Consider the following 12,698-nt stretch of genomic DNA (forward strand, 5'->3'; position numbering starts at 1 on the left):
GTGACCTTTCCTGAAAGTTGCATCTTTGTTAATTTAAATATCGTCTTTTCATAGAATTCACTTTTCGAAAAATGACTCAGGGTCTGTTAAAGCTCTGTTAACAGTTTCTTTACTTCGTTCAAAATGTCACTTAGTGGGTCACAAAAACAGCAATTTACCTCGAGTATTGTGTTTCATACCGGAAAAGGACTCACATATATAAAGGACATTTCTGAACTTTCACTGGAACGAATGTGATGCTAAAAGGAATACTAAAGGACAACACATGAGTTTGTTAATACAACACCAGGGACGATCCTCGTTTGGAATAAATATATTATCCTTCAAATGTTTCCTAGCACTTGAAATAATTCATGAACAATTTGATGGGCTCACGTGTCTTTTTTTCAAAGTATTTCAAAACTCTCCTCACTTGCCTCATTCATACATTGGAATAGTTATTAATTTTTCTTGGAAATTCAACGACTTTCTTCCTCCTATATTCCAGAAGCATTCATAATTCAAAAAGAAATTATTTGCCGGAAAATATTTACTTCAAATAAAATACTCACCGAGGAGGGAAACAAAAAATGGCTTCATCATGAGGATCAGGAGGTTATGGTGAGGATCAAAGCCTGGAAGCTTGTGTCTGTGTCGGCTATGGGGTCACTGCAGACTTGGAAATAAACCACACGTAAGAAAATAGAGGAGTAGCTTTTGCCGATCACTGTGCTCTTGGATCCCCCAACATCAAATTGCCTGTGACGCACACAACCCGAGACTCTCCCTCTCTCTCTCTCTCCCTCTCTCTCTCTGTCCACTGACCACAAAACAGCTCATGATGTATTTTACTGGAACAACACAATAACTCCCCTGTTATATACACGCCGCCCACTGGGCCTTCAGCAGTCGTTGGTAACCCAGTCAGCCCAGATGCTTTGGCGCGGTCTGACTTCGAAATCCATTGGCAGCTTCTAAATTTCCACAGGGGACATGCTGTGTTGTTCTACAAGCAGTTACCTGGAACTCTAGAAAGGGTACCAATGCCTTGTATTGGTTGCAGAAGAGATTTATTTGCACGCACCCAAGGATGAGAGACACCATTGTTTTCCCTGTGGTTAAATAGGCTTACCTTTCCTTCAGCATACCATCACATAATCTAAGCACGTTTCGCAGGATGCCCAACAGCAAATAAAACCTCTTTGTCTGTCTTCCTTTTCTGAAGTCTCACTGTGTCCATCTTTGCCTCTCAGCATCTCTCTCTCTCTCTCTCTCTCTCGCTCTCTCTCATACTGTGCCTCTCTCATACTGTTTCTCTCACACTCTCACAAACACACTGGCTTTCGAACACTCTCCCTCGCTCTCTCTATCATTCTCTCACGCTCAGTTACTTTCTCTCGCACTCTCTCTATCCCACTGTTTCCCCCCCTCTCTCTCTCTCTCTCTCTCTCTGGACTTCTCAGATAAGAATCTAAAATGATTTGCAGTTTGTGCCCTGTGACACATGTTAAAGAACTCGCTACGCTATCGGGTAAAGAGAAATGAGTTTGTCATGGTTTTGAGTCCATACCAGCTCAATTCTAACTGTAGGAAAGGGTTAATGTTGGACATAGTCTCAAACAACGAAGGCTGATGTGTAGGTGAACCAATGTTTCGTTTTAGCTTCGCAGTGCTACCGAATATAAAGCACAGACCATCGAGGGCTGTAGAACAGTGGTTGGAACAATCATCTTTGCTGCAAAAGGACCTGGGTTGGATTCCCATGCTGCGCATACTGTTAGTTAAGTTTCCAAATTCCTCACTCACGTCAGTGCTTACCCTACAGCAAGTAGCAATCCGCTTGTTAGAAATTGGCTGACCGCTTTTCCGTCGGAAATAATTCCTTCACAAAAAATAATAATAATGAAGATTTGGAAACTCAATCCACGACGATTTGTGCGACAGTGCGTTGCGCAAATGCCTGCAGCATTTGGCCAACAAAATATACAGTCTGTACACTTCAAAAGGTATCCTATGAAGTGGTTTCAGACGTCTCGAAGACGTGGTCAGTCACTTTATTACATTTGAGCATTATTATAGTATCTCAATGTTTGTGAAGCCCCCTTCACCAGGTACACACCCTCACCATGGTTGAGACGTTTCCCGCGATACAAACCTATCCCTGACCTTAGGCTTAACAATTAACCTTGACTTAAGCCTGAACCTCACAATTTAACCCCTCACTTCGGCTTCTCGTTTATATGGTGCAAATTAGCCAAAGAGAAAAACTAAAAGCAGACAAAACGTAACAGCTGAATGTCGAATAAAAGTGAGGTAAAGAGGCTGAGCTTTGACAGAAGATCTTTCTGAGTTCCCTGTTGGTAGACGTGCTTACATTACCCGCAACACAACATCAGATCATTTAATCTGCTACGGAGGCTGCACAACAGCAAACAAAGCCTACGTGTCTCTTTGTCATTCTGTGGAGTCCTGTAGCTCAGTGGTTAGAGCACTCGCTTTGCAAGCGAGAGACCTGAGTTCAATTCCCGGCAGAGGCGAAACCTTTGGCAAGTTTCCTTACTCCACACAGAGCCTAATAATAATCCCTCCAAAACCAAAAACAATAATAAAATTGGTCACTTCAATCCACGACTGTTTGTGGGACATTGCTATGCGCAACCGCTGCCGCGTTCGCCCACAAAATATACAGTCAATTCACTTTGCAGTATGTTCTGTGAAGCGCTTTGGGACGTCCTCCCGACGTGAAAAGCGCTATATAAAGTGCAAGGATTATTATTATTATTATTATTATTCTTTCTGAAGTTTCCCTGTGTCTCTCTTTCAATCTCAGATACTCTGCCTCTCTATCTCTCTCTCTCTCTCATACATACACATGCACGCACACACACACATACATACTCTCTCCCTGTCTCTCCCTACATCACTTTGGATCACTCATATACGATTATAAATTGAAGTGCAGTTTGTGCCGTGTTCAGGAAAGATATTAGAGAACCCGAGACGATATTGCCGTAAGAACAGCGAGATGCCCCTGGTTTTAGACTCTAAACAAGCTGAATTCCGGCATATGAAAGAGTCAGTATTGGAAATTGTTTCAAATGGCAAAGCCTAGTGAGTAGCTGAGCCACTGTTGCTGTGTGAGCGGAGCAGCTTTACCGGATATAATGCACAAAACACACAATCCAGTCTCTCTGTCTTTCTCTCTTCCCCTCTGTTTCTAAGGTCCTCTCAGGTGAGACGATTAGTTTAGATCCATTTTGTGCTGTTTTCAGTACAGATGTGAAAGATCTCGCTGCGCTTTCGGGTACAGATAAGCGAGTTTCTCATGGTGACAGAATCCACATCACCTCAACCAAAATGTATGAAAAAGTTAATATTAGACATGGTGTGGAACGGCAAAGACTGATATGTATGTGAAACAGTGCTGTAGTATTAGTTTTTTGTAGTGTAAACGGATACGAAGCGCAAACTACATTAATCCCGCTGCAAAAATTGCTCAAATATTTAACTGCGAGGGGAAGAAAAAAACCCAAACACAAAATCTGAGTTGATGTGGATAAGATTTGTCGCATCATTTCTCAGGATAGAAAACCGCTTTGAATCTCCAATTCTGCTTTTTAAGTATAATAATCCTTTCTCTTGATATGTCGCCTTACCACGTGTTAGAGGCGTTTCAGAGATGTATTCAGAATCAAAATACTTTTGCGTCAGAGAACTGAAAGGCAGCAAATGAAACGTCCATTTTAAATATGGAGAACGGGCGAAACTACCCAACTTCAGGTTCAAATGGAGTCCTGAATGGTAGTGGTCAGAGGTTGAATCTCGCAAAGAAGAGGAGCGGGTTCGGTTCCCAGTCAGCGAGAAACTTTAGCCAAGTTTCCTTTCTCAACACACAGGCCTCTGTTTGCCTCGCAGCATGTAGCCATCCGAGACGTCCCGAAGAGCTGATAAGGCTCTCTGTCAAATGTAAGGCTTATTTTAGTTTCTCAATATTGTGAAGCCCTTCCCCTTGTACAGCCCCAGATCCTGCTGGAGCCTTTGTCACTGCAACATCCATAATCCAGTCCCCTAACCCTGACCCTCATTCTGAACCCAAACCCTAACCCTGACCCGTACAGCTGGCCCTAACTCCGAGACTCACCAGCCATCCCCCCACCTCAACTTTTCGTTTATTTGGTGCTAATTAACACAAATAATTAAACTAGAGCCAGACAAACTGTGTGAAGCTGAAAGTGAAAAAAAGGTGAGACAAAGAGGCTGAGCAGTGACCGAGGATCTCGATGTTTTCACTGGGGGTAGATGTGCTTAACTTTACCTCAAAAAACCATCAGATCATCTGAACCGGCTTTGCAGGCTGACCAATAGCAAAGAAAACCTGCTTGACTCTCTGTCATTCTTTCTTAAGTCTCTCTGTGAGAATCTTTCATCTTCAGCCTCTCTCTTTATCTCTCCAAACACCCCACCACCACAGCCCCCCACCATCGTCTCTCTCTCTCTCTCTCTTACTCTGTCTGTTATAGTCTCACTTTCATAAACTCTGTCTCTTAGACTCTCAATCGCTCGCTCTCCACAGAATGTGTCTCTCAGACTCTCAATCTCTCTCTCTCCCTCTCTCCCTCTCTCTCTCTTTCTCTCTCTCTCGCTCTTTGACTATCTCGCTCTCTCTTCTTCCTTTGTTTTTATGTTCTTCTCAGATGAGACATTATGTTTAGCTCTAGTTTGTGACATACTGAAGACAGATATTATAGATCTCGCTACGTTTCTCATGGTCTTAGAGGACATTTCAGCTCAATTCAAGCTGTATGAAAAGGTTAATGATAGACTTGGTATCAAGCGGGAAAGGCTGATGTGCAGGTGAACCACTGCTGTCGTGTTAGCTTTGCAGTGTTACCGGATACAAAGCGCAAACCACATCAAACTTCCTGCAAATAGGCTCTATCGTTTAACTGCAAGAGGAAGAGAAATAATTAAACACAACACCGGAATTGATACAGAGGAGTATTGTCTCCTCATTTCTCAGGACAGGAACAAATTTTAATCTCCATTCTGTTATTGATAACAATAAAAATACTGGCATTTCGTGAAGCGCATAATCACATCTTCTCGGCTATTAAGAGAAATGTAACGAATCAGAGTGCGATTGAGTCGGTGAAATAAAAGCAGCAAATTAAACGTCCATTTTTATGAAGCAGAACGAGCGAAATTAGTCAGTTGCAAGATAATATGGACTTTTATATACTACTGGTTAAAACAATCCCCTCGCAAGCGAGAGGGCATGAATACGGCAGGGCGAGTCATCAGTTATTCCACACAGACGCCTCTGTGTGCCTGGCAGTAAGTAGCAAACCGCAGTTAGTCACCTGGTTGCTGTCCCATGGAAATAATCCCTTCCCAAAATAATAAAAAATCTTATTTGGTCACTCAATCCACGACTATTTGAGGAACATTCTGCTGTGCGAATGCCTGCCGCATTCGTCCCACAAAATACATGCAATCTGTACACTTCAGTGTATAGGCAGTGAAGCGCTTTGAGACGTCTCGAAGATACGACAAGGCACTTTATTAAATTTAAGGATTATTATGAAATCACTATGATTGTGAAATGACCTCCACATAGTACAAAAGCGCCCCCAGATACAACCCTTCCCCCGCTACATCCATAACTCTAAGCCTGAACTTAAACGTAAAGTGAACACAGATCCCAACCCCTGAACCTAACCCTGAGCCTCACAAGACACCCCGTCACCTCAACTTCCTATGTGTTTGGTGGAAATTAAGGGAAAGAGAAAAACTAAAAACCGACAAACTGTGTGCAGCTGATGTGGAAATAGAAGTGAGACAAAGATTCTCACCTTTAACAAAAGGATTCGTGTGATTTCTCTGATTATATTTCCCTCAATATACCACCAGATCCATTAACACGCGGCGCCGTCTGCCCAAAAATCAACAAATTTATTGTATATATGTCATTTTTCAGGAAGATTATCTGTATCTATCTTCCACTCTCAGTTTCTCTCTCTCCTTATCTCTCTCTCTCTCTCTCTCTGTTTCTACACCACACCCCACCAACCCCACCGGCATCCCCACCAACAAACAGCCCCACCCCCCCACACCCCTCCCCCCAACCACCCCCCCCTCTCCCAACCCCCACACCCCGATATCGCCGATAGAGCAGTGTGTTTCTCCAGCTGTTAGAGTCCATAGAGCACAATTCAAGCGTATGAAATGTTAACATTGGACTTTTTTCTCAAACGGCAAAGGATGATGTGTAGTTCAACCACCGTTTTCATGTTAGTTGTACAGCGTTACCTGATGTAAAGCACAAACCACAAAAATCTTGCTGCACAACATTGCTCAAACATTTAACTACAAAAAGGAAGAAAAACGGCAGAACGCAACACCGCAGTTGATGTGGATAAGTTTCACACTTCATTTCTCTGAGCAGAAAACAGCTTTGATTCTCCAATCTGCTTTTTAATAGTCATAATAATCCTTACATTTGATTTATCGTCTTACCTAGTTTTTTAGGCTTTCAGAGCAGTATAAAGAATTAAAGTTCATTCATGTCAGAAATGCTAAAAGCAGCACATGACAGGCCCATTTTAAACACAGAGAACGAGCGAAATGAGTTAACTACAGGTTAAAATGGAGGCCTGCAGAGCAGTGGTCAGAGCATGAATCTCGCAAGGAAGAGGAACTGGGTTTGTTTCCCAGGCAGGGAGAAACGTTAGCCAAGTTTGATCTCTCGACACACGCCTCTGCTTACATAGCGGTAAGTAACAACTCGCGTGTTAGTCAATCCGTGGATCGCCTTCCGTGGGATATAATCCCTTCACAATGATATTAATAATATAATAATTTGGTCAATGAAACAACGACTGTTTGTGGGGCACTGCGGTACACAACTGTCTACCGCATTTCGTTCACAACATATACCATAGTTTAAAATGTACCCTATGAAGCGCTTTTAGACGTCTCGAAAACGTGATCTGCCACTTCAACAAATGAAAGGATTATTTTAAGATCTCAATGATTGTGATGCTTCGTTCTTTGATGCACCCACTATCCCCTGGTGCAACACTTCCCCACGGTTAAATCAAATCCTAAACGTATCCACAGAACAATAATAGTAATAATAATTATTCATTCACTCTATCCACGACTGTTTGAGTGACACTTATGTGCGCAGTTATATGCCGCATTTGGAGAGAGACAGAATCTATACTTTCAAGCGAATTTAAACGCCTCGAAAAAATGATAAGGCGCTTTATCAAATGGAAGGATTATTATATTCCTCTGAAGTCTCTCTGTGTCTCTCCTTCCCTTTAAGTTTCTCTCGTTATCCTCGTTTCTTTCTCTGTTTCTTTGTTTCTTGGTTTCTTTGTTTCTTTCTTTCTTCCGTTCTTTCTTTCTCTCTCTCTCTTTCTCTCTCTCTCTCTCTGACTATATTACACAACGTGCCTCTCGTGCTCTCAGTCTATACTTTCTCACCCATTTTATCTCTAACAATCTCACTTTGTCTCTCTCACATGGAGTGTATCTCACACTCCAAAAATCTCGCTCTCACACAGATACACATACTGTGCCTCTCATACTGTCTGTCTCTCTTGCTATTTCTGAGCTTCTCAGATGAGATGATGAATTGATGTCCAGTTTGTGCCTTGTTCAGTAAAAATTATAGAGATCCCGCATAGCTATTGTGGAAAATAAAGGAGTTTATCCAGGTGTGGAAGTTCACACCAGCTCAGTTCAATTTGTATTAAACAGTTAATATTAGACATGATGTCAAACAGCAAAGGCTGTTGTGCAGCCGAACCACAGTTGCAGTGATAGCTGAGCAGCGTTACAGGATATAAAGCAGAAACCACACAAATTGCGCTACTAAAAATGTCTCAAACTTTTAGCTGCAACAGGAAATAAACAACTAACCACAGCATCAGAGTTGATGTACAGAAAATTTGTCTCTTCATTTCTATGGCAGAAAACCGCTGTCAAACTCCAATCTGCGTTTCAGTAGTAATAATGAAAATAATCGTTGACTTTCATATATTGACTTTTCACATTTTCGAGGCATATCAGTGAAATATTAAGAATCAAAGTGCTTGACGTCAAAGAATAAAACGCAATAAATAATTGTTTGCTCATTCAATCCCCAAATGTTTGTGGAACACTGCGGTGTATATTCGATTGCAGCATTTTGCCCACAATATATACGTTCATTACAATTGATCGTTGATCCTGTGAATCGCTTTGAGATGTCTCGAACTCGGGATAACTTTATTAAATGTAAGGATTATTCTAACACCTCAACTTTGTGGAGCCACTTCTCCTTGTACAAACCCCACATCCTAGTACTGCATTTCTCCCTGGAATATCCATAACCCTATCCCCTAACCCTCACCCTCACTCTCAATCTAAATCGTAACCCGGACCCTGTCCCCTGTAATATTAGGAATGAAATTATTTATATCAGAAAACTGAATGGCAGCATACGAGTCGCTCATTTTCACTAAGGAGTGCAAGCGAAACGAATCCATGGCATTGGACCGTCCTCCCGACTTGAAAGGCGCTATACAAATGTAATTTTGTTGTTATTGTTGTAGCAGTCAATTGCTGTATCACCCTTTCTCTTTCTTTCTGTCTCTATCTCTCGCTCTCTCTCTCTCTCTCTCTCTCTCTCTCCCTCTCTCTCTCTCTCTCTCTCTCCGTCTCCCTATCAAACACTGTGTCTCCCATACTCTACTTTCTCACACATTTTATCTCTAACACTCTCTCTTTGTCTCTCTCACATGCTGTGTATCTCACACTCCAAAACTCTCACACAGACACACATACTGTGCCTCTCATGGTCTCTGTTTTTCTTTCTGTGTTCCTTAGATGAGATGATAAATTGAGGTCAGGTTGTGCCCTGTTCATCAAAAATGATAGAGATCCCGCAAAGCTATTTTGGAAGGTAAATGGATTTTTTTCCAGGTATTGGCCTTCATACCAGATCAGATCAAGCTGTATTAAATCATTAATTTTGGACATGATATCAAGCAGCAAACGCTGATGTGTAGCTGTATCACAGTTCTAGTGTTAGGTGAGCAGCGTTACCGGATATAAAGCACAAACCTCACAAAGGTCGCTGCTAAAAACGGCTCAAAGTTTTAGCTGCAATGGGAAATAAACAACTTACCGCAACATCAGAATTGTTGTTGCAACATCAGAATCAGAGTAATTTTGTCTCTTCCTTTCTTTAGACAGAAAACCGTTGTCAATCTCCAATCTGCGTTTTAAAAGTGATAATATTAGTAATCCTTTGCCATTGATATATTGACTTATCACGTTTTCGAGGCGTATCACAGAAATAGTAAGAATCAAAGTGCTTGATGTCTGAGAATGAAATGCAATAAATAATTGTTTTTTTTGTTCTATCCACAAATATTTGTGGATCACTACGTTGCATATTCGATTGCCGCATTTTGCTCACGAAAGATTCGTTGACTACAGTTCAGATTGTATCCTGTGATTCGCTTAGAGACGTCTCGAACACGTGATAATGCACCTTATTCAATGTAAAAAATATTAGAATACTTCAATTTTGTGGAGACTCTTCCTTTTGTACAAACCCCAAATCCTGGTACTGCATTTCTACATGAAATATCCATTACCCTACCCGTAACCCTAACCTAACTCTGAACCTAATTGCTAACCCTGACCCTGTCCCCTGTATATTTAAAATCAAATAATTTATATCGGCGAACTGAATAGCAGCATACGAGTCGCTCATTTTCACAAAGGAGTTCAAGCGAAACGAATCTATGGCATAGGGACATCCTCCCGATGTGAAAAGCGCTATACAAATGTAATTTTATTTTTGTTGTTGTAGTCATTTGCAGGCCAATATGGAGTCCGGCCCAACAGTGTTGAGGACACTGACCGCGAGAGGACCTGCGTTAGATTCTCATGTAGGGCAGTACATAAGGCAAGTTTCCAAACTGCACATAAGCTTCTATATTTACCTATCAGTATGTAACAGCCCGCTTGTTAGTCAATTGCTTGTGCGCTTTCCCTGGAAATAGTCCATTCACCGAATAATAATAATAATTTGGTCAATCAATGCACGGCTGTTCGTGAGACACTGCTGTGCGCAATTATCTGCCGCATTTGGCTCAAAAATATACAGTCACTACACTTTAGAGTCTGTCCCGTGAAGCGCTTTGAGACGCCTTGATTATGTTATAGGTCGCTTTTCACAAGTGAGGATTACGATAGTATAGCAATATTTGTGAAGGCCTCTTTCCCTGGTAAATCCTCCTTCCTCTGATATATCAGTTCCCACTGGTACATTCATAGCCCTAAACCTGAACACAAATCGTGACTATGTACTAACACTCTCCCCAACCCTGGCCGTAACGCTCAGCGTTACCAAACACTCCTCACGTCATTTTCTCATTTATTTTAGTGGAAATTAACAGAAAGTGAATATTTTAAAACAGACAAACTATGAGAACCTGAAAGTGGAAAAATGTGTAAGATAAAGAGGCTGAGCTGTGAGGAAGGATCACTGCCGTTTCTCTGTCGGTACTGATGTTTACATTTCCCTCACCTTACCATCAGACCATCCAAAAACACTTGTGGAGCGCGAAATAGCAAACAAAACCTTCTTGTCTGTCATTACTTCTGAAGTCTCTTTTTGTCCACCGTTCAATCACAATTTCTTTCTCTCTCACACATACACGGTGTCAATCATTCTCTCACTCACAAACACATTGTTTCTCTCACATTATCTGTCACGCTGTGGCTTACTCTCTCCCTCACAATCTGTTTCCCTGAGCCTCTTAAATGAGATGATGAATTGAGGTCCTATTTGTGCCGTGCACAGGACAGAAGATAATGAATACACCACACTGTTGGGCAAAGAGAAGGTACTTTGTACAGTTGGTAACGACCATAACAGCTCAATGAAAGCTGTATGAAAGGGTTAATATTGGACAGAGTTTCAAATGACAAAGGCTCACGTGCAGCTGAACCACTGTTGTGTTGTTAGCCGAGCAGCGTTACCGGATATAATGCCTAAACCGCACAAACCACGGCGGATAAAGGCGTCAAACATTCAACTGCCAAAGTATGAAAAACAAGTAAACACGGTAGCAGGTATACTGTAGAAATTTTTTTAATCTTAATTTCTCTGGCAGTTACGCGATTCGAATCTCCTGTTTGCTTTTTAATAATAATAATCCTTGCATTTGATATACCGCCTAATCATGCCTTCGAGACATTTCAGAGAAATACTCAGAATCAAAGTGCATTTACGTCAGAGCACATCAAACACCTATTTTTTTAAAAAGGAGAATGATAATGAGGAGAACTGGTGAAACTAAAGACGGAAATGGAGTCCGATACCGTAGTGTTTAGAAAGGACATGCGTTCGATTCCCAGGGAGCCCGAAACATTAGTCAAGTTTCATTTTTCCAAACAAATGCCTCTGTTTAACTCGCGTTAAGGCGGAACCCACGTGTTAGTCAATTGATGAATCGCTTTATTGGGGAAATAATCCTTTCACAAAAAAAAAAGTCAATCAATCCATGACTCTTTATGTGACACTGCTGTGTGCAGTTGTGTACCGCGTTTGACCAACACAATATACAATCACCACATTTAACTTATATCTTGTGAAGCGCTTTGTGATGCCTAGAAGATCTAATAAGGAGCTTTAACACATGTAAGGATTATTACAAAATCTCAATGATACTTCTCCTGGTCCGTCCTACGCCTAGTATACAATCTTACTCCAAATGCAGCCAAAACCGTTGTGCCTGCGCTTGTCACATTCTGCCTCGATTAACCAAAAACATTCCTTCAATATCTCCCCAGCTCCACTATTCAAAACATTAAACTCATTGAAAACTCTGCTGCCCGCATATTTACTCGGACCAAAATCCTCACACTCGTATTCAAATCGCTTCTCTCCCTGGCAACTCTCTACCTGTCCGATCTCCACACTCCCCAATGCACCACTCGGCGCCAATGCTCGACTGCTACTCGTCTCCTCTTCTTCTCCGACGTACCTCCGCTACACCAATTGGAGCAATCAGACACGACTCGTCGAAAGTCTGGAACAGTCACCATCAATCATTCGCCGTGCTCCCTCTCTCCACTATTTTAACACCAGTCTGAAAATCTTCTTTTTCGACAGTGCTTACGCTCTCCACCAAACAACCGCCCTCTCGCACCACAAACACAGACACACACATACACACACACATACACACCCGGCACCGAGTCATACTCCACCTCTGTTAAATCTTTATGTATGTAATTGGACGCTATTAATGTGTTGTGGTTGTAGTATGTATTATGGTTGGTATAACCCTCCGTGGTAAATAAAAAGAGGAATGAAATCTACATTGCATTCTTTGGGATTCCTTTTTATAGATTGTATTTTTAGATTGAGATATTGTTGAACAGAATAGCACGATGTTGGCTCTTAACAATCGAATCACAATTAACAACAACAACAACATGGATATTTACTCTGTTCATGAAATATGAATCTGTCTCAGTCTTGGTATCATATTGGGCCATTCCAAGCTAGCAACTGCTTGTGGAATAACTACCATCACATATTTCTGCTTTAGAATTAAAAATTGTTTGGCTTGAATCCTTTTAATATAGTGGATTGGTTCCCACAACGATCCTGGTCCTTTCTGACCAAAGTAAAACTGTAATATTTT

This window comes from Callorhinchus milii, unplaced genomic scaffold (assembly GCF_018977255.1).
Source record: "Callorhinchus milii isolate IMCB2004 unplaced genomic scaffold, IMCB_Cmil_1.0 Scaffold42, whole genome shotgun sequence".
NCBI classification, from domain to species: domain Eukaryota; kingdom Metazoa; phylum Chordata; class Chondrichthyes; order Chimaeriformes; family Callorhinchidae; genus Callorhinchus; species Callorhinchus milii.